This window comes from Ambystoma mexicanum, chromosome 6p, assembly GCF_040938575.1.
Source record: "Ambystoma mexicanum isolate Mex_15411 chromosome 6p, UKY_AmexF1_1, whole genome shotgun sequence".
In the NCBI taxonomy this organism is placed as follows: domain Eukaryota; kingdom Metazoa; phylum Chordata; class Amphibia; order Caudata; family Ambystomatidae; genus Ambystoma; species Ambystoma mexicanum.
In genome coordinates this window covers 248372284-248395331 of record NC_090935.1, presented here as the reverse complement: position 1 = coordinate 248395331, position 23048 = coordinate 248372284, and the positions used below count along the sequence as shown (strand labels likewise).

Sequence of the window (23048 nt, the reverse complement as noted above, 5' to 3'; positions counted from 1 at the left end):
TGACAGGTCACCCCGCTTAACAAGAGCGTCTCAAGTGGGGTGCCCCCCAGCAGGACACAGCAACGCCCGACCGGCCCCATCAGTGCTCAGACGGGGCTGGCGGAGGCAGCTGATAGCCAGCACCACCAACTCCAGCCGCCCCCACCCCCAGGAGCTGGCAGGGCCTTCTTAAGGTTGGAGGTCCTGTGCCCGAAAAGAGAGCCAGGGCAGGGTGGCTTCAAGAACAACAGGGGCACCTGATATCATGGGGCACACAAGACTGGGGTTAGGCGCCTGTGCACTTCACCCCTCCAGTGAATGCTGGCCCTCTTGACTGCAGCAAAATTCTGCTACAAGAACAGGGGCTCTATGCGCAACCAACCTACTCACAAACGTGACCTTTTCTTTCACCAATACATCAGGGCCGTGGAACCCTGAGCTGCTCAGGGCTGGCTATCGTGACTGCAGCAAAAGAAACTCTGTCCTGGGGCTCTGTGTGCAAACAACCTGACTCACACACGTAACTTTCTTTCTTTCACCAATAAATCAGGGCAAAGCGCAAACCCGTCCCCCACTACCAGAAATAATGCAGTAGACTATCCCGCATTTGGGGACATCGCAGGGGTCAGCAAATTCGATGTGCAATGGATGAGCCTCACCCTGGGAGAACTGCCATTTTGATCACAGATTCTCCCCTGCCAGGTAAGTATGAGTTGCAAGCAAGAGGGCAGGGGTTGGGCCCGCTCTAGAAGCCCTGCTAACCGAGGGTGCGAAGGAAGGCACTGACCGAGCCCCAGCCCTCCCGGAAACCACAACCCCCACGACCCGGTTAATTTATCTATTTATACAATGTTTGTCAGATACAGGTATCCGACAAGCATTGCATAAATAAATAAATCTGCTGTGTGCACGTATCTGACAAACCTTTCATAAATAAATACATTAATCGGGTCCTGGCTGAGTACTGTAACTGTCTCTGGAGACCCTTTGCAAGGGGTCACCATAGGCAGTTACAGTCCTCTGCCATGACACGGTCCTCAACCACGACTCGGTTAATTTATTTATGTATGCAATGTTTGTCGGATACAGGTTCCCAACAGACATTGCATAAATAAATAAATCTGCCAGGCCTTTTTTTTTCTTTTCCGCCGGGCAGCAAATATAACCCTAATCCTTTGTCTCTGCTCCTGAGCCTCACGGGCCACATAAAATGGCTTGGAGGGCCGCATTGTGGCCCGCGGGCCGTATGTTGGAAAACCTTGCTTTAAGCACATGATGTCACTGTTATGGATACTTCTCATAAATGTGCTAATTCCCTCTACCTTAGAGCCCTCCAGCTCTTTTGCTAAACTTGAGGACTTTTAACTTTTTAATTCTGTTTGTGTTCTGTGTTAATTTCTTTTGGTTATGGATTTTTAGACAACTCCATAGGCATCATCTTTTTATTTGTGTCACACAGCACCCTCAGTGCAGTGACACAGGGAAGCCTTTTAGGCTGTCCTAAGGTTTAAATGTCTACTCTGTTATAAACAACTGTTTCTCAGAGAAAGTAAAGTGAAATTGACTTTACTAGTCTTTCCAAATTCCTAGACCCAGCACACACTATTTTACAATAGAGGGATGGAGGGGTTACCTAGTATCCCCTATGTCTAGAAACTCATGTAGTAGTCAAAAGCTACCCTTTCCTTTCAAAATGCTGGTGGCAGTGGTTGTACAGCGAACTACCACGATTTTTCCCAACCACGAACACCGGAAGCGTTAAATGGCGGGAGCCATGTTTTTCAACATAGCGTCTGAGCCTCCTTTGTTTTAACGGGAACTGGTCTTCTTTTTTTTGCCATTTCTTTTTGGAAAGCTCCTTCTAGAGTTTGTCTCTGCGCGCCAAACCAGGTTTGGTCCCTTTGTTCCTACGCCTGGCGCCCGTGTGTCTGGGGCGGGCAGGAAGTGAGGAGGTGCCTGAAACTCGCTGTGCTTAGTCTCCTAGGAGACCCAAATGTACTCTGGTGTGATTGACTGGCTGACTGTCCGGCAAGGACAGCCACCCTGCTGGGTGAGTGGCAGCTAGGCTGGAATGAATGGGAGAAAACTGTTTAAAAGGCGAGTCTCTTGGTTTGGAAGGCAGAGTCGACCACTGGAACGAAAGAAACGAAGAGGAGCTGGAAGAGGTTGGCTTCTGCAACTCCTGGACTGTTGGTTTGCCCGGTGAAGCCCTGCTGCAGGTCCGAATCGCCAAGTTCATCTCGACAGAGAAGCCTTTCAAGGACAACTTCTCCCTTTGAGTTGGTGGGACCAATCAATTCGTAAGCCACCTGGATACCATTCTTGGAGCTGGTTGGATTTTCCTCAGAGTGCTGCAGGAAACCGAATAGCCAGGGAGAAGGACACCAGTTTGTCTGCTTGACTACAGCTACTGGAATTGAAGATTTGCCTTTGCCAGCTTTTCGACCAGTTCCAGTGCAGATCAGGAGTCCCCAGACGTCCTCCCTATTGTCCCCACGACTGAAGCTTAGGAATAGCGAGATCTGCAGGACCTGCCAGGAACAGATGTCTTCAGCTGCATCTTTTTCTTCACTGTAAGGTACTGTGAAAACCCGACTGAGAGAATTTACCTCTCACTGCAAAAGTGCATCAAACTTTGGCAACTTGCAGGCCTAGTCAGCTTGTAACCCAACATATGATTCTTTCTTTTACGAGCTACTTCCAAGAACTTTGGCGAAAACTTTTCCGTTTAACCTCCAGAACTGCTTTATCCTATACAAGACTTTTTAGCCCATTGACTTTGGCCTAACCTATTGCATTGAATAAACTCCTCTGGGGACCTCAAAATATTTGCACTGTTTTAGAGTAACTGTAATATTTGTTTTATTTACTTATGCCTTTTTGGTCCTACTTCAAATGGTCAGAATGCCATTTTGCTCCTCTTTCAAAGTAGTTTAAATGCCTCAGAACCTGATCTTGTGAAGTACTAAAGTATATTTTAGTGTGATATAAAATGCCTCCTTCTAGTGAATGTTTTGATGACTGTGAAATAAATTAATAAGTTGTTTACCAAGAAACCTTGAGTATAAGAGTCTATTTGAATACTTGTAATTGTAGACCTCTGTCTAACACCCTAACAGCTCAGATTCCCTCTTGAGATAAGCCTGACGGCTCAGCAGCACTACCACAAAACTGTGTAGTACAGACTTATACCAAAGGTTGGTTTTGCTTACACCTGTAGTTCTAGTTGTGTGTAGTGTTCCCAAAGGGTACTGCACACAAACTCTGCCTAACAGTCACTGCTTCCATTCTACAGCAGAGCCTGGTTAACTCGCCTGGCAGTTTAAAGGATTTCTCTTATCCCAATTTCTCATCTAGTTTCTCCATAGGTGGTTGGCCACCTTTCATCTGTAAGGATTTTCTTTGGACCATGTTTATACTTAAAGTTCAATCTCTTTCAAACACATTTGTCAAATCAACTTTCTTCCTTGTTGAGTTTTCAGGTCGGTATTCAAAAGTACTTAAAATTCAACAATTCATATGGGCTCAACCCCCCCATCGCCATGCCCAGGCTTCTTTCTCCAGGGAGGCTCATCGGATTATGCACATAGCGGATATACATGTCTCCTGCCTGCCACGGTTCAACTTCTCTGTGTGGGGTCTCGTATTTGTGGTGTGCTGGCGTTCGGCGGCTTCACTTCATCCACCAGCAGGCTGTCAATGGGACGGGCACTTATTCGCGGGTCCTCTGGCTCTCGTCTGCTTCACTCCAGCAGTTCAGCCTGGACCTTTCCCTCGTACCGCATCCTCCTTCCACTGCCTCAACTTTGCACTCCCTGGAAATACTGCAAACCTCTCCCCTCCGCACATGCCTATCATTGTGGCTTTGGCTCTTCCAGCTGGTTTCAGCCACTCCGACTCCTCCTTCACAGGTCCTGGGGATTTTGAAGTCCCTGACAGACTGATTGATCTTCTCACAACTAGACTGTTCACTGTCTTTGCAGAAGTCCCTTTTCCATGTTGTTGTTTGTCTTCTTCCTCGTCCTAGTACCAAAGTGGTGTTTGGTACTGTTTTTCGTCCCAGTACCAAAATGGTGTGGGTGTTGGTGTGTGTGTGTGTGGGTAAATGTCAGTTGGAAAATAGGGATAGGATTGTAATACCATATAATGGCCTGGGGAATATTTGATTTCCTATGAAAATGAAATGGGGGATAGTGCATCTCATCCAAGGGTACTACATCCACACTCCCCAAGTATCCGCCACCAAGGTGATCCTCACTTGAATGTCCACCCCCAGGGTCAAATTCCAAAAGCAATGGCTGTTCCCTGGCCCCCTGGGAGGAGGCTTTATTGGAGAAAGAGGTGAGGATGCCCTCAGATTTCTCACATACCCATCCCCCATGCGGGGTGGATCTGGATTTTTCACAGGGGAACTGCAACAGGACGTCAACATTTCCCTGCTCTCTGCCCTTCATGTGCTCTGCTGTGAAACAATGAGGTTGCAGATCCAGAAACTAACGCATAACCCATGGATTTGATTTTTTCCTTTTGCTAATCCACAGAAGGGGTGAATGGTCGGTGACGAGTCTAAATTTCCATCCTAACAAATATACTTCAAGTGGATGATACCCCATTTGATAGCTATGATTTCAAGCTCAATAAATGAATAGTTTTTCTCTCTAGTGAAAAACTTCCTACTTATGTAGAGTATTGGGTGCTCCAGTCTATCATGATCTTCAGAAAGGACGCCTCCTAATCCTGCTAGAGAGGCACCTTTTTGAAGAATTATCTCCTTAAAAAAATCAGCTACTTTCAGTATGGGACTCTGGCAGAGGGCCTCTTTTAAACTGGTGTAACATTTCTGATCTTCTTCATTCCACATGATCTAGTGGGGCTCCGCATTCTTTAATTTGTCAGTAAGGCTAGCGGTTTTACTGGAAAAATTGGGGATAAACCTACGGTAATACCCAATTAGTCCTAAGAAAGCCCTAAGATCTTTTTCCATTTTAGGGGTAAGGGTATCTAGGACTGCCTTGACCTTGCCTTGTTGTGGTAGCACTGTGCCATTCGCCACAAAAAAGCCTAAGCATTTGACTGCAGATTGGGCCAATTTGCATTTCTTAGGGTTAGCGGTTAATCCTGCTGATCTTAATACCCTCAAGACAGTATAAGGGTGATATAGGTGATCCTCCCAGGTTTGACTGTGAATCACAATGTCGTCAGTATATGCCGCAAAAAAGTCAGAGTAAGGTCGTAAGATTTTGTCCATCAACAGTCGGAATGTTGCGGGGGCTCCCTGTAGCAATGAAATGGAAGAGGCCTAGGAGTGTGGCAAAGGCAGTCTTTTCTTTATCTGGAGCATATAATGGGATCTGCCAATAGCTTTTTTCACGGTGTATGGAGGAGAGATAGTCAGAGTTACCAAGTTGATCAATAAGGTCATCAGTACAGGGCAACAGGTAAGCATCAAATGTCGATATGGCAATGACTCTTCGGAAGTCAATACAAAACCTCCAGCTTCTATCAGGTTGAGCTACTAATACAATGGGGGAGGTGCAGTGACTAGTAGATGGTTCAATAATATTTGCTTCCAGCATCTGCTGGACTTCCTGGTTGATGGTCACTTTCCTTGCCTCGGGTAGTCTATAAGGTTTTAGGGGTATGGTGAGAAAAACCATTTCACTATCCCCGAGTCATCTTTAAAGACATCCGCAAACTGGTCATAGAAATCTTGTTTTTGGTTATTACTAATTTCAGGAGGAATAAGTACCATGTTGCCCGAGTCATCAGGTAATTAACATGACGAAATGGTGGTAGTTGTCTCTATAGGGTTCCCCTTCAACTCTTTCAGAAGATTTGTATTATATACCTGAGTTTTGAGTCAGCGGTCAGGTTGGGAAATATTGTAGTTACATGGTCCTGTCTGTTCTAGCACCTCATATGGTCTGCGCCATTTAGATATTAATTCATTTTCAGGAGTTGGCAGCAATACTAATATTGTTTGGCCTACTGAGAAATATTGTAAGGTGACCTTTTGATTGTATGAGGTTCTCTGCTGTTCTTGTGCCTTTGCCATATGGGTATGGACTAAAGATCTTACCACAGTCATATGTTCTTTAAGACGGTTTCAGGTTTGGGAAAATGGGATTGGGGCTTCCTCTCTTTCCTCCCAGGTTTCTCTAAACATGTCCACGATATTTCGAGGTTCCTGTCCATAAAGTAACTCAAAGGGGGAGAAATGTGTAGAGGCCTGGGGTGTCTTTTTAACAGCAAACCAAGCCAAAGGGATCATTTGGTCCCAATTACTTCTGTCTTGCTCCACTAACTTCCGTACTATTGTCTTCAGTGTTATGTTAATCCTTTCTACAAGGCCATCTGTGTGTGGATTTTATACTGAAGTTCTAAGGATGATAATATGTAATAGTTGTTTCACTTCCCCCATGAGTTTGGTCATAAATGTAGAGCCTTGATCCATTTAAATTTCTGTGGGAAGCCCTACTCACAGAAAGAAGGGTAGTAGGTGTTTCAGGATCTGTTGAATGGTATTGGCTCTACGGGGAAAGGCTTCTGTATATCTAGTGGTATAATATACTATGACCAGAATGTACTTATTCCCTAACTTCTATGTTTCCAGGGGACCTATAATATGCATGCCAATTCTTGAAAATGGAACTTAAATTATTGGGAGGTGTTGTAAAGGTAGTGGGGGTGGCATATGGGCACTGGTCTTTTGGCAGATTGCACACATTTGCACTAAGGTCTTTATATCTGCATGAATCCCTGGCCAATAAAAATTGTTATGGACGTGGGCCTGGGTTTTAGTCTGCCCTAAGTGACCACCTGTCAGATGGGAGTGGACTATTTCCAGGACAACCTGCTTATGGCTTTTGAGTATAACTAACTGCGTTCTGGCCAGGCCCTCTGGAGTGGTATCTCCACTATACATCAAGCCATGATTCAAAAAGAAAAAAGGTTCCTCCTTTATCACGGCCCTCTTGTTCAGGGGTGAATTGTAGGAAGGCCTCTGCTAGCAGTGGATCATTCCTTTGGTCAATGGCTAGATCGGGAAGAGTTTCTGGTTCCTGTGAGAAACCGGAGGGCATTCTCACAAGTAGTCCTTTGGGTCTGTTGCTCAGGTGGCCAGTGAAGGGCCATCGCTCTTGGATCCCAAACCTGTAAGCGTACAAGCGAGGGAGGATCACCTAGGCAGGGAGTCCTTGGGGACGACGGAGAGAGCGTCCAAAGGCGAGACATGGTATTCCCCTGTTTCCTGCCCCAATCCATACTACCCACCCTCTTTGTTCTTGGGATATTGTCCCCCAGGTCCCATCCTGCCCCTTAACCTTCTCTCACCAAAAGGGAAGATAAAATCTTGTGGACATCGAGAGAAATTAAGCCCTTTTTCAACTCTTAACTCTAACCTTGTCTCTCCTTCCTCAAAACACAGAAGGTATACTGGGAACCCACATTTATCCCCCCAGATATCCCCCTCCAGTAAGAGAAGGGATTTTTAGCACCACTCCCTCACCTTAATGGGCCCCAACAAGTCCCCACACCTGGTACTAAAAAGAGGATGAGACAAGTTCAGGCTCCCTCAGTCTGTCCAGGTATTTCCAATAACACCCCGTCTCACCCTCCCCATTTCCGATAAGTACTGGGATGAGGGAGAGGCTATCGGGAGCAATGATGATTACTCACAGAAACAACATAGGGATACAAAGTGATGCTTACCACCTACACCTTTGAATTGTCCCATTAATAGAGACAGGTGGGGTCAGGTACCTTTCCCCAACTGTGCACACCTGACTCCAATTGACTCTCAGCTGAAATATAAATAGGGTGATTCTGACAGAATCAGAGAGCGACCTGGGGATGCTGACTGGACCAGAGGAGCCAAGGAGCAGGGAGCTGCAGGAAGAGAAGCCTGGATGATACGGAGGAGAACAGTTTGCAGAGACGCAGAGCGAGGCAGCCTGTATCCTTCTGGCGGTGTTCAGGAATATGCCAGTTCCCTTCCTGGGTGCCGGTCCCAAGGGCATCTGAGGGGCAGGTGGTTAGACCCTGACCTCGACCCAATGCATCCAGTAAAGACTGCTCGCCAACTCTATGCTACCCGGTGAGTTTCAAACAAGTGAGAAAGAGAAACCCAGGAGCGTGCGGTTGGCTGGAGCGGGAAAGGGCGAAAGACAAGATTTTGTAAAGCAGCAGAGAACAGATGGCAAGAGTGAAAGCATAATAGGACAAAGTAAGAAAGAAGGAACGAGGAATAGGGAAAGAAGTGTGCAAGAGGCATGATAAGGAAAGAGACAAGTGCAACTGTGCACGTTAGAAAGAAGTGTACAACAGGCACAACACAGAGAAAGTCAAGCAAAAGAAGGTGCAAATGTGCACAAGAGTGAAAGAAGTGTGCAAGAGGCACAATAAGGAAATGGACAGGAGCAAGTGTGCACAATAGAAAGAGGGAAGTGTGCAAGAGGCACAACACAGAAAAAGTAAAGCAAAAGAAGGTGCAAGTGTGCACGACAAAGTGAAAGAAGTGTGCAAGAGGCACAACACAGAAAAAGTAAAGCAAAAGAAGGTGCAAGTGTGAAAGAAACACCTAGAGATAAAAGGGGTGTAGGAAGCACCTGAAGATAAAAGGTTAAAAGAAAAAGAAGTACAAGAAATGAAGAGAGGGGCGAAAGATCAGAGTGGTTGCAGTTAGGAGGAGCAAAGAGCCTGGCGTTTTCGAAAGTCTCTGATTCTACCCCATGAAAGGATTGTATGTGAAGGAAACTGTATATAAAAGAAAGGTACATCCTGACAAGCTGAACTTGTGTTTGAAACTAGAGGGTCCTCAGCTTGGGGAAGGGAACCCCAAGAGGCCTAATACATCTGAATACTTACTTTGAAAACTGAGAGGCATAAGCTTGGGGAAGGCAACCCTGAGAAGCCTAAGAAGAATTGTGTTATATTTTGTTTTGTGTTGCAAAGAAGGGTCTAGGTTTGGGGAAGGAAACCCTAAGAGGTCCACTAAAGACATTGTTGAACTTTGTGAAGAGAGGCCTAGATTTGGGGAGGGGAACCCTGAGAGGCCTAACAGGAACTGTGTCTATTTTTGTTTGGAAATGAAAAGATCGACGCTTGGGAAGGGAACCCCAAGAGACCCAGAGACATTGTAAACTCCATTGACTTACTGCAAGAGCCCGACGTGGAAGGTTCAAAGGAAACCCTTTTGAGTTGAACTATTTTGAACTGGCAGAAGTACACCTATTGGTAAAACTACCTGAAACCAGCTGTCATTCACATTTCCTTTTTTTAAACACTATTTTTCTTTAAGAAGACTTCCTATCACATTTTGTCAAAGAGGGAGGACCAGCATGGTTATCGACACAGACAGATTTTGGTTTTGGACTTTGACATGGACGGCCCTTAGAAAGATCATTTGAGGGAACACTCCCTTTAGAGTTAGGGCCAGTTAGGTACTACACCAACCCCAGAACTTTATTAAATAAAGGAGTTGAAACTGTTACCTTTTAGTCTGTGGGCCGCATTACGAGGTAGGAGGTAGCCATGGTGCTGTTAGCACCATGGCTACCCCCTTACCGTATTCCGGGTCCGGGTTCTCGAAATAGGGACTTACCGGGTCATTCCAAACTTGGAGGACCCAGTAAGTCCCCATTCCGAGAACTATTCCCCATTCCCATTCAAGCCCCCATAGGGCTCAATGGAATGGGGATGGAGCTAATAACGGGCCCGCTGGCAGCGGGCCCGTTATTAGCTCCCTGGTCCCTTAGCGGCTCCTGCTAAGGGCGGCTGGTAAAAGCAGGTGCCCATAGCGGGACCCGCTAAGGGACCTCGGAATAGGGCGGTAAGGGTTTACCGGCACCGGTCTCCTTACCGGTGCCCATTAACCCTTACCGGCCACCTCGTAATGAGGCCCTGTGTCTCTATTTATACCAAGCATGTCTCACATTCCTCTTACATGAATCTTCGGGGTTCAGGGTTTTGTGGGGTTTCAGGTGCTTTATCAGCTTCCCCAAAGCCTTGGGTACCTCTTTCTGTTGCTTCTCTCCTGGCCTCTTCCTTTACCCTAGGAAACATTGCCCTTTTGAGCACCCCTTGTGCAATTTTGTCCGGTGGACGGATCTGAAAGGGATCCTTCTCATGGTTTTGTAGTAAGACCTTTACATCCCCCCTGAAGTCTGGATCTAAAACCTTGGCTAGCACATCAATCCCACATTTCCATGCTAACCCTGACTTGGGAGCAAATCTGATGTAGGTATGTGGGGGTGGAATTAAGACCAGGTCAGTGGGTATCACTCTACTTTCACCTGGCGGAATTACTTTGTCCCTATCATTACCGATATCAAAACCAATAGAGCCTTCTGTGGCTACTGATGGGTTTGACACTCTGGTACTTAAACTTCTCAAACATTAGGGTTCCTCAACTTGTATCGGTTGAGCCGCATCCCACTCCTAACACCATATGTGAAAGCATCATGTAGTAGACACAGACAATAGAGGTGAAGTTTGGGATACAAACTTTTATTCAACATAAAAGGGTTTGAAAAAGGGCCTACCTTGCCCTATGCTAAGGTGGGATTTCCCTACCTAACTGAAACTAAGGATAGTCTGTGTCAGGAAGTCCAAAGTTAATTTTTGACCGTGCCCAAAACCTATACTTGCCCTCACATTTAACTGTACATAAAATTTAGGATGTCAGCGTCAAACTGAAAAGTGTTCAATTCCACGTTCAGAGCTTCTTCCAGCTCTGGATTGGAAAAGGGGTTCTCTCTTCCCCAAGATTCAAGATAGTTCTCCTTATAATTCACAATAACTGTTCAGAGGCTGTTCCAGCTCCGGGATTGCAACAGGGTTCCTTTCCTGAAGCTTCAAGACAGTCACAATGCAAAAGGGGGTTCCCTTCCACAAGCTTTCAAGTATTTTGGTGTTTTCAATATTCATTTAACTGGGATACGTCCCAGCTCCTCTGGTTACTGCTCATAAGGTTCACAGAATAAGTTATTTTCACTTGAAACACACACCTTCCAATATTTATTTGATTGCTGGTTTCTTGTAACATAAAACTTCCTTTTATATTCAGTAAGCATGTGTCCTCGGTCTAGGCGCAGTTGTTGGACCGCACAGTCCACCCATTACAGGGCATGCAACCGATACACATTATTTGGGGCTTCTCATCAATTCATTTAAGCACATTATGCCACTGCTTCCATTGTACAGTGGGGTCTGGTTATTTAATCCCAATTTCTCATGTAGTTTCTCCATAGGTGGTTGGCCACCTTTCATATGTAAAGGTTTTCCTTCGCCCACCAGATTTGTATCAATATTCGTTTTCAATTTTTCCTTTCAAGCTGGTCACTATTTTACGTTACTTTGAACCATGTTTATTTTTAAATTTCAATGTCTTTCAAACAGATTCGTCACATCAACTGTCTTCTTTGTTGAGTTTTCAATCTTTCAGGTCGGTATTCAAATGTACTTAAAGTTCAACAATTCATATGGGCTCATCCGCCCCCTCGTCGTGCTCGTGCCCCCTTCTCCAGGCGGAGTCACGGGATTATGCGTACGGCAGTTCTGCGAGTCTCCTGCCTGCCATGCTCCAACATCTCTGTGCAGCGTCTCGTATCTGTGGTGTGCTGGCGTTCGCCGGCTTGGCTTCTTCCACTGGTAGGCTGTCAGTGGGACGGGCAGTTCCTCAGGGGTCCTCCAGCTCTCGTCCTGCAGCAGTTCAGCCTGGGCCTCAGCCTCACCCCACGTCCTCCTTCCGCTGCCTCATCTCTGAACTCCCTTGTTCCTCCCTCGCATATCCACCCCCAGCGGCAGGATACAAAAGAAATGGCCTTTCCCTGGCCCACTGGGAGGAGGATGTATTGGAGAGAGAGGTGAGGACGCCCTCAGATTCCTCACAGTAACTAGTGGTTTTGATCACTGTTGCTGAATAAATATCGTTAAAATGCAGAATTTGCATCACATCTTATAAAAAAAACTCCTCTTGGGTACTATTCAGTCTGTCACAAAAGGAATGAATTAACTTTTGCAAATGTGGTGCACTTTTTCATTGGTGCCCGAGAAATATTTATGCCACAGTTCGACCCAGATAAAGTGGACTGAAGTTGCAATGGAATCAAATTGCTCAATAGGTATTATAGAAAAATCTGATGACTTGTATACCCAGGGCAGGGTAAATGAGGTGTGCTCGCATTGGCACAATCTATGCAAGATAATGAAAGACTTTGCTTCATGAATTAAGTTTTCTATATATTTAAGTTGTATTGACCAAGAGTAGTGGAGTAATGTCGCTGTAGTGCAACATGCTTAGCAGCATGGCTCGCACACACCATATACTCAATGCTCAGACAGCCAGCTCTCAAATATGGTTGTAAATTAGAATATTCCTGTACAAATAATCCAGACTGCAATCGAATCATAAACATGAAGCGGTGTAGATAACTAATTTAATGTTGAAAGTAATGTAAACACTAAAAATGACATTTTAAATATTTTTTATTCTAAACATTGAGAATTCCTAGCAAATCTATGTATTTGTTTTAAACATGTTTTTTGATTTCTTAGACATTCTTTCAAAAAGGGTCACCTCATTACCTGTAACTATTTCAACCCTCCTTTGGCCACCTCTCCTGCCCTAAACCATACTGATCCCATTCACGAGTACTTCCCTTTTTGTTTTGATTGATTTTATGATTATGTATTAAAGTTGTGATATTTTTGCTTTGTTCCCTTTTACTGTAGTTTATGTAGCTTTGAGATGTTATTGACAACTCTTCATGTTTAATATTCGTTATTGTCGCAGTGAGTTATCAAATATGACCAAGTGTAGGGAAGTAGAGGGGTGGGGGAAAGCCCAGAATATAATAGCAAAAGGTCTGATTTGGGGGAAATCCCCACACCCAAGAAACATTCAGAAAAGTGAGAAAACCAACCGTTTATTAAGATATCTCATAAACAAGGACAGATATGGACATCACAGGATTTGCAATTCTCTCTCAACTGGTGACAGGATTGTCAACATCTTTTAACGGGTTGTGATATCATAAGTGATGCATTGTTCTACAAAAACCTGAGGCAGGCTGGGGATGGTTAGTGGGGCAAACTACATATAGCCCCTGATTTAGAGACGTATTTTATAATGGCACAATCCCATAGGAAAACATTCTGTGAATTAGGCCCAGTATCTATATCGGATTAGTCCTCTGATTGGATATGCATAATAGGGTGGCTCCACCTGCGACCACCTACTAAATTTTGCAAGTAAAGGCTTGACAGGTTAGTGCATTATAATTGGTTAGTGAACTGGCGCGGAAGGTGAGTAGCGATTGATCAGTGAGGGTCTTCTCAGGCTTGGTATCTTGGATGGTTACCAGCCCATGAGCAACAACTCAAGGTGAAGAGAACAGCCCACAAAAGCACTGTCTGTACCAATAAGGTTACCATCTTTGACCCTCCAGGCCTTGAGCTTAGTATATTTAGCTTTCATCCTGGTATTATTTTGTATCATCTGTCCTAAGCTGGATGGGAATGAAGGTCTATGTCTGGCTCGAATTAATAGGCTTTGTCCCTCAGTCTCAGATCCTGTGCGTAGAGACCACTGGCTTGATTTTCCTGCTCAACATTTATGAGGATTTTTAGCATTTAGGCATGCAGGTGTCTAATCTAAGAAGACTGTTGCTAACGTCTGCAGTGTGTGGCTATCCTTGAGTGCCGATGTGAAACTCTCCCTCCCTTGATAGCCTTAGCTGAAACATGTACCCCGGCTACAGGAACAGTCTGGTCTGTGCTTTCCTGCTAAATCAGCAAGTCGGGCCTCTCCATGCATTCCCATACTTTCTTAATGCTTTCCATTCACTTCACTGCGGAAGCATCTTCCATTTTGATTTTCATGTTTACCTATGCTAACTGCGTTCAGCGTTAAGCAAGCTTCATGTCTTATTCATGTGCGCCTTGAGTTACGGCATAGCAAAAGAGTATATGTCGTCTGTCTACGTGGATCAAAAGCATGTTCTTCATGTATAAGAGTGATTTAACATAAGTGTTTGCTTAGCCACGTGCAGGGGAGCATATGTGCTTCATGTCTAGCGCATCTGCATCTTGGTCTTAGTCATGATGTCATCGACTCTCTGCACGGTCAAGGCTCAGTCCACTTGCTCCATCATCTGCACGTTTATCTTCTTTATGATGTCATCAGGAGACGGTCTGAATGGTTGTCTGAGTGAAAACAATTTCTCGTATTGCGGTACAGTGGCAATGAAGAGGAGGGTGTCAGGAACGATGTACACCTGTCATTTCTGCATCGTCGGGATGAGGGAGGGACTGGCGAAACAGGGGCCACATTCATCTGTCAGTGCTTCAAGAATGGTTACTTAATCACTTTCTTGCTGAGCTACCTCCTTTTGTTGCAGGTTGTTGCCTTGCTGGGTGCAGCACGACAGCTCTTTCTTACAAGTTTCTGATGGAAGACGTCCAGTTTCAATGAATGACTTAATGGTACCTAAACTTTGTTAGGGACAGTTCAGGAACATATTGATCTGCCATATACCTGTCACTCAGATCAGATATCCAAAATAGCACCACTCGTCCCTATTCCATCACAGGTTCTTGACTACATTGCAAGATTTCTGGTTATTGCTGTTATCTAATGACAAGATGGTAAATCTGTATTCTTGTGTTGAAGTCTTTATTGTAAATTAATAGAATCTAGAAATTCTTTTAAATGAATTTGTATTTTGTATACCGCAATACATTCCCAGACTCCTGTACATCTAGCAACTAAACTGAAGATACCAGAAGGCCCTCATGGTCTTCAGAGCCTAGATGTTCTTTGCCTTAAAGTCTCTAAATTCGGCGTTCCTCTTCTAGTAAGAGGTCTTTCTCCAGAGATGTTGTATCACATTGAAATGTTCTTCCTGTTAATCTTCGTTTGATTTCTGATTATTTGGAATTTAGAAAAGCCCTGAAAGTCTGTTTTTTAATGTGTGTTAAACATTTTTAGTCTGACTCTTACATAGACAATTTTTCATGTTGCTTTTTTATGTCTTATTTATACTTTCTGTTTGTTTGCATTTGTATTATTTTATTATGCATGGACTTCTGTAAATAGTGTGTATGTTGTTTGTGTGCAGTGCTCGGTTGCACTTGTGCCTTGTGTGCACATCGTAGAACATTTAATAATATTAAAATAAATCGAATATCTGTCATGTTCTTATTGTGCAGCTTGCTGTGCATACATTACTTATAAACGTAGGGTTCCCTTGAGCTAAAATAGAAGTGGCAGTGGATACAATGTGTCTAAAAAAGATATCAGCTTGATGTGGGTTTAAATGCATAGTGTGTAATCCTAAAGCAATGACTATATATATTTGCAAGTACTCAGATGCCTCCAATGTCACAGCAATTTATCTAAAATATATTTTATTTAGCACAAATCTAATGTTTTAACTTCATACACAACTTCCTTCCTATTCCAATTCACAGATACAGTGCTATACGCACCTATAAAGTACTTGTATATCAAAGCTCTATAGTGCATTTAAGCATAAAGTGCATAACATTTTTGTTAACCCATTACCTACAATACACACACATAGACAGTACACCTTTATCTAAGTTCCGCAACAAATGATATTCTTTGATTATTAAAATTGATGTGTAATTTAATGTAATCATTCTGCGACATATACTTTGCAATTCTAAAATACCTTCCTCCTGTTTTACACGTTAATTACTCCAACTCTCTATATATTTAGCGCCTAATGTTATAGAAAGTTCTGTCTATTGTATTTGCCCTAAATGACCACGCTTCTGTCTGATTGACGTGTCATGTGCACAGACATCCTTCAGGGGCCTTTCTCTCTTCTTGGCTTCTAATTCTAGAAGTCAATATCTGAATGTTATTTTTCCTTTTTCCTACATGGTTTCTCTTTTCCTTTTACCTGAAACGATACACAACACCTTGTCATAAATTTGTTAGGAAATACATTTTATAAACTACCCTAACAATTACTTAGTAAATAAAATTGGGTGACTTACCCATATTTATAATTACCCACAGTGTCAAGCTCTCAGTTCTCTGTGTCTTGTGGCTGCTACTTTGCCTGAGCAGTAATATTATCCTTGATGGGTATAAGAAAGAAGTATATCGTCATCTGTGGTTATTCCTATGTTGAAAGTCCTACAGCCCCACCAGCCCTATATCTTACTGCTTTTGGAGGCATATGCCATGTGGGAGCGAACACTTGTTGCCTTGTCTGATAATTCAAAGAAACACTCTGTAATCCGGCGTTCTCATTTAATGGGCATAGCACATATTTTATGGATACAATGTGTTCAGCGGTTATCACGGTCTAAGATGAAAGCAGGCATCCTTGTTGTTAGAGTAGAATTCCTTTTATCTGTTATTCTCCTCACCTGTGAGTCCTGTGAGGGGTGAGTAATGTGAGGCTCACAACTGAGTTTAGTTTTCTCAAGGTTTGACATTTTGTTTTGAAAAGAACCAATATATAAACCCAAACTAAACCTACTCTACCAGGGGATTCCCTACCTATTCTAAAATATAAAGTACACAATCCTAGCATGCACACAACTAACACTCACACTAAACAACCAAACAATCAAAGTAAAACAACAATAACATAAATAAAAGGTTACTAAACTATTAAGGCCTTGGTTAACTTCTGCTTGTTCTGGGCAGATTCTGCTCCACCAGAAATGTCCAAAGGTAATTTCTCCCAAGGAAAACAAAGGCTCAGCTAAGTTCTTGAAAAGTTCGAAAGAAAATAAAAAGTCAATCAAACAAAACTCCACAGGCAACAGTTTCTTCCTCTCTGGATAACAAGCTCCCTTTTCAAAGTTCCATAAAGAAAAACAGCACCAATGGTAATCCTGGATAAGGTCCAAAAACCAAAATGCCACTTCCACTTTAATAACAACTTTACTTTCTGCAGTGTCTTGTATACAACCTGTCAGGATTGTTCTTTTAAGGAGATTGCTCTACGTGTGACAATTTCCTTTCAACTTGTTGCTGTGAGAGCAGGCTTTTCTGCCTTACAGACTGCTTCTCCTTCAACTTCTATCATGATAGCTCTGACAAAGTTCTAGACAACCACAGTTCAACTTCTGCTGCTGCAACGTAATATTGTGGAAATGTTGTTAGGCAACTTAAACAAGACTCTTCAACCTCTACAGGTTGACAAGTCACTCTTCTTTGCATTTCTACCAGAAAGTGCAGCATCTTTCCCTTTCCTCTAAGTCTTGTAGCTACCACAGAATCTGCTTCAGCTCTGACTGTCACGTGGTCTGCTTTACTGATGCGTAATTATTTATTATTACAAGCACCTAGCTCCATTCCCCAGCTTCATATGCATCTCAGTGTCTCCAGGGTTTGCCCCAAAGCTGTGATGCCAGTCTCCCAGTTTCATATGACATTGCCACCTTTGTGACAGAGGACCTTGTGTTAGTGTTAGCTTCAACAACTTCAAGACAACCAGCTTTAGTTCTTATTTTAGCTGGTTTCCTTTTTTGGAAGGTTCTGCCTATTGGCTTGGGCAAAGCTTGTTCTACTTCTGAGTTCAGCATCTTCTGCAACACTTGAATGTAGGATGTTAGAAGAGATAAGGCTCGCTTCAGAAACAACTTTAGGCACAGGCAATGATTTTGTGAAGGTAAATTTCAACTTGCTACTTGCAATCCCTTTTATAAAGACATCTTTCATCTTTAACAATGAACGGGAAACATAATATTGCATACACTGCCTCTCTGAAGTGATGTTTCCTTGTAACGGAGTGGACAAATCTGCTACTGCTTATGCGATCATTACCGCTACCATTCTCCCTGTTAATAGGAGGCACGTGACTGTTGCGGACAATGATTTTAAAGTTACAATGGGAAAAGAAAGACTTCCTTCACACACGAGCACTTCAATTAATTATGGGTACATGTGTGATACATTTCCCTTTGTTTGACAAGACTTCCCACAACTACAAAGATTTTCACTCGCTTTACCTTCGACACAAATGCAGTTCAGCTGGTTACAGTTACCAGCAAGGAGTTTCTGTTGCTCTGGAGTATGGTCCTTCATTTACCGGCTCCAGTATTACAGTAGATGCGGGCTGTCTCGACTTGCCGACTTCATTTCCTCTGCTACTGCTATGACAAGCACTCTCAGGATCCACATCTTTCCTCTGCAAAGGTGTCTCGGATCTGACCTTATCAGTGGAGAGTCTTCCTTTCTCCAGCATCCCTCAGTTTCCTTCTGCACATGGGCATCAGGTAAAACACAGGACTTCAGTTCTGCATTCACAACAATTAGGCACACCTGGAAGGACTGCCACCTTTCTCCAGTCTCTTCCAATGCAAGGCAAGGTTTGTGAGCACAGGACCAACTCAGAGCCTGCAGGTGAAATCTGCCTGTTCTTTGCTCCGGCGTCCATTCCGTGTTCACACTTCCTTGGGAATTGCCAGTCTCCAGTTCTGTTTCTTCTTCTACTGCTGCTACCTACCTCCCAGCTCCTGATCCAGCTTTTCTTTGCGACACCCTCCTGCAGCAGCCTTGTATTACCCTCAGGTGGGTTACTTGGCTTTAGGTGCGGACCCTCACTCTTAATTGCCTGACCTTGCCATAGGCTTTTAAGCTTGACTACCAGTTCTCTACCTTCCATGCCTCTTTAGCCCTCTTCTTTGTCACAGTCCCTGAGTGATTTTGGGACATGGAGTCCCTTTCAAGACATTTCAGCCTTCCTACTGCTTTGACGTTTTAGCAACAATTTAATTTCCCTCAATAGTTTTAGAAGAGGGACTGTAGGACATAGCCTTTATAGAGATAGTTGGAATAAGAATGGCCACATTTTCATCAACCCTTTTGGTATACCTTTGAGCTTGGGCGGATATATATTTTAAGGGAGGTGAAAGACTGGTTCCTCCAATAGACCACTTTATTGGGTTTTACCCTGCAAGTTTATCACCCCATCTTAAATAGGAGGTTGAGATATTTTAAATTGACAATACGCCAATTCCTCCTTTAGCCCAGTAACAAAAGTGTTCTTGCTAGGGAAAACTATTGTCTCATCCTGTGCAATCACCCCACCACCCAGGGCCTTGTCCCTGCCCAGGTGATGCTCCCACAGTACACCACCCCCAGGAATGGGATCAGAAAGCATTTGCCCTCTCCTAGCCACCAGGGAGTAGACTTTAGGCATGGTTTCAGTGGGGATTTCACAGGATTCTCTACAGTTCCCTATAACATTTTGCTGGACTCTTGTTTTTTTACTGACTCTGCTGAATGAGTGGGACCCTTTTACAACACTCACTCAGGCTTTTACACTATTTTTAGGAAACTTTTGTATCTCTTTTGGATACTCTCTTTTGGAGTTATCTTTTCCTGCAACTGTCGTGAGAGGACAAAGCCAGTGAATATGGCAAGAGAAATGTGCACAGGATCACAGTGAATCACTTTGAGTCAAACAACATGAACACAGGAACCAAGACACATGTACACTAAAGCCCAGGATGTGCAAGTAGAGTGGGATAACAATACACATATATGAAAAGGGATGTTGGGTTAGCACTTAGATGCTCCTTATGTCCTTATTATTACAAAGAAAGTTGGTAGGCTCCTGACCCACATTTGTTGTTGCAGGTACTGACAGCACTAAGCCCACAAACAGGGCAAGCAACAACAGGATCTGTGAGCTAACACCTTTGATGGTATTGTATAAGGTAACTTGAAGACAATACTCATGAGGATGAGAAATTCCACCTTAAATGTCAGTGAAGCCCACAAGCCCTGTTGATTAAACAAGGACCCAGAAAGGCTATGACAGCAATGGGAGGATAACTTAATACATAAGACTCATGAAAAGCGGCTAGTAGGACTAGTGATTACAGAACAGTGAGGAAAACATAGCGATTCACACAGGAGCTAGCTACAACAGCACATCACACCTAATCATCAATAGGAAACAAATGGAGAAGTGCAAGGGCAAACCTGTAATAGATTCCAAGAGAAGTTAAAGGAACAGGAGCAGGGAAAACAAAATTACAAAGGCAAAACCTCCCCCTCCGCATCCAAGGAAAAAAGGCAAAAAGCTAAATCTATGAACGGGGAGAGACTAAAGGATCAAGGTTTCTGTCATGATTCCTGCCCCTCATGTCCCCAGCCCTCCAAGATGTCAGGCTGGAGCCAGGCCACGATCACCTAGGTGGCCTCAAGGGCCTCTCCATCCCACCAAAGACCCACTTGGAGTCAGACTTGGCGCTTGTGGCACCAGACTCACTCACTCCCATAGGATAACATTGGGGATTGGACTTGTAGTGCATTGATGGGGACAAGATGGATGCCCCCACATATTTTGGTTCCCAGAACTGCATGTGCTGTCTAGTCTTTTTGGTGTGGTTCAGCCCAGAGACACCTGGGATACCCAGAGACTATTTAAGCCACGCCCAGGCTGAGAAACATGCTTTGTGTTTTCTGCACCTGCAGCATGACACTCGCCATGTTCGGATCGGTCTCCAGTAGGCCTGCATCTTTCTTCTGCGCTCAGCTCCTGCAAGAACAAGAACACTGTTAGGAACAGCCTTGCCTTGCGGCGCTTCTGCCTATCATTCATCGCTCCTTCTGTTCTGTGGGCATCTTCAGCGGTGTCATTCCCTCCCCGGCACGCCGCTTCCTAAGGAAAAGGGAAAAGAACAGAAAAAAGGCATTAGTAAGCATTCAGCAAATCTTCACTTATTTTTAAAGACTGTACGAGCTTCAAACGCTAACCTGAATCCCAGCCGCTCTGGGGGAACTCTGTCTCTGGAACTTCTCATCCATCTGCAAGAGGGAAAAGACACTCCAGGTTAGCGTGTAAACATCTAGAGGCGCCGCATACCGCGTTTACTCACAGCATTTCTTCTTCATAACCGGCATCCACGCTGAAAACGTCGCGGCACCTAAAAGACACAGAAAAAGAACTCAGTTCAATACAAATACGAAAGGGTCGCATCGCATATCGCGCTTTCACTCACCTTCAGCGCTACTCATCTCAGCAGCACGTCGCCATCCCTGGACGCAGGCCATCATCTAAGGAAGGAAAGGAACGAAGTTAGAGAACTGTTCAAAAGACTCATTATACTTATCTGTCGGACTCTTGCCAGTGAAGTAACTAAGCAGCAACGAGCCTGCATCAATCAACGCGCCCCTGCGCTGAAAGCAGGATGGAGAGCACACTTTTCAAGAAAACAAGGTGAGCTGTGGATCAAAGAGAAGGGTTGGACCCGGGGAAGAAGGGGTTCAAGCACACAGAGACAATAGGGAGTTAAACTCTACCAATCCTGTGTTTCAGGCCCAGTCTCCAGTCGAGTAGACTCCAGGGAAGGGTTCGAGGACGTAAGAGGTCAGAATCGGCTGAGTGATGTCCCTGTGGATACCAGGTCAGCGTTACAGTTTCACAGCAGAATAGGTCTAAGTCTAAGAAATATAGAACACAGCCAAACTGGGCTGCACAAAAAAAGGAAAGCAATGGGGAGTGCTGCCTGCAAAACAGAGGAAGACAGAAAGGGAATCCAGGAAGCAGAAATCACTAATAAGCACATTAAATTCGAAATCCAGGGAAAAGGAACAAGAAAATAGAAACTAGGAACTAGACACTAAGCTAAGAACCAGGAACAATGGACCAGTCACAAACAGGAATACTGCATCAATGACCAGCGCTGTACTGAAGCAAACTAAGGCTTTTAAAGCTGCTTGACTAGCACACGCCTCAGGTGTGCTGATTGCTGCACCTGGCAGCCACAGGTGTTGCTTATCCTCCACCCAACCTTGTCCTGCAAGGGTGGAGATGAAGCAGTGGGCCAGGCATTCTGGGAAGCATAGTCTTTTGATTAAAGCAGAATGCTGGCTGCAAAAAAACTGGAATGGATCCAGAAGTGAAGTAGCATGAGAAATAAGGATTTAGCGCTCCTAATTCAACACAGCACTGTAGCATAAGATTCGGAAGGAAAGTCCAGTAGGGAATAAACCCCAAATCATGCCCCCAAGTGGTGGGAACGACAGCGAAGGGAGCGAATCATGACAGCAACAGTATGGCTCTGTAATTTGTTATTGCAGAACGCAACACTTTCTGTGCACTGTTTACTTTTCTGGGATAACATACAGTTATCAGGACAGGGGGATCCTTTTTATCAGCTTATGTGGAGTGCTAAGAGGGCACAGTCTATCATAGTTTCCACTTATCCTGTAGCTTTCTAGTTACAGTGACAAGTTATCTGAGTGTTTGGTGGCAGTGGATATTGTTCTACCAACTGTGAAGGGTCAGAAATGACAGTCAGACACAACTTAGACAAGGTTTTGGCAAAAGACCTTTATTGATCAAATAAATGGGGTTGGGAAAATGCCTTGCTGTCCCTGTACTAAAGGCGTTTCCATACCTAAACTCAAAACGGAGGATCTGTCAGTGTCAGAGGGCCTCATTACGAGGCTGGCAGTAGCCGTGCCCTTATTAAGGGCATGGCTGCCGCCGGTAATGATTTTTTACCAGGCCCATGGAATGGCCAATTACCGGGTCATGCCGACCTTGGCGGATCCGGTAATTGCCCATTCCATGGGCCCGGTAAAAATTAATCCCCATTCCCATATCAGCCCCATAGGGCTCAGTGGGAATGGGGAGGGAGCTAACAACGGGCCTGTTAATAACGGTTTTACCAGACCTCCTTCCCGGGTCCCACGAGGGAGCCTCGTAATAGGGCGGAGTGGGTTTAACGGCATCGGTACCATTACCGGTGCCATTAAATCCATTCCGCCAGCCTCGTAATAAGTCCCAGAATGTCCAAAGCAAAACCGTCCTGTTTCCACAGTACTATACTGACCCTCATATTGTAATGAAATAAATCTTAAGGTGAAAAGGATAATGTCTTTGGCCTTCAGTGTTTCAAAAGTGTTAAAAAAGAAATACATAACTCCAAGGATATTGCTTCTTAATCCAGAGGCTTTAGATTCTTCTTTACAATTTCTTAACAATAATGTTCTTGTCTTTTTCTCTTGTCCAATATCAAAGTCACATATATGGCATACCTGGTATACGCTGCTGCCAGTGTTT

At 44.2% G+C, this 23048-nt stretch overlaps 1 non-coding gene across 1 annotated transcript; it reads right to left on the bottom strand.

Annotated features, from left to right (window-relative positions):
- Positions 1-526: 526 nt before the first annotated feature.
- LOC138512721 (U1 spliceosomal RNA) lies at positions 527-689 on the bottom strand. The gene has a single exon (XR_011281503.1). It is a non-coding gene; the product is annotated as a U1 spliceosomal RNA (small nuclear RNA).
- Positions 690-23048: the final 22359 nt, after the last annotated feature.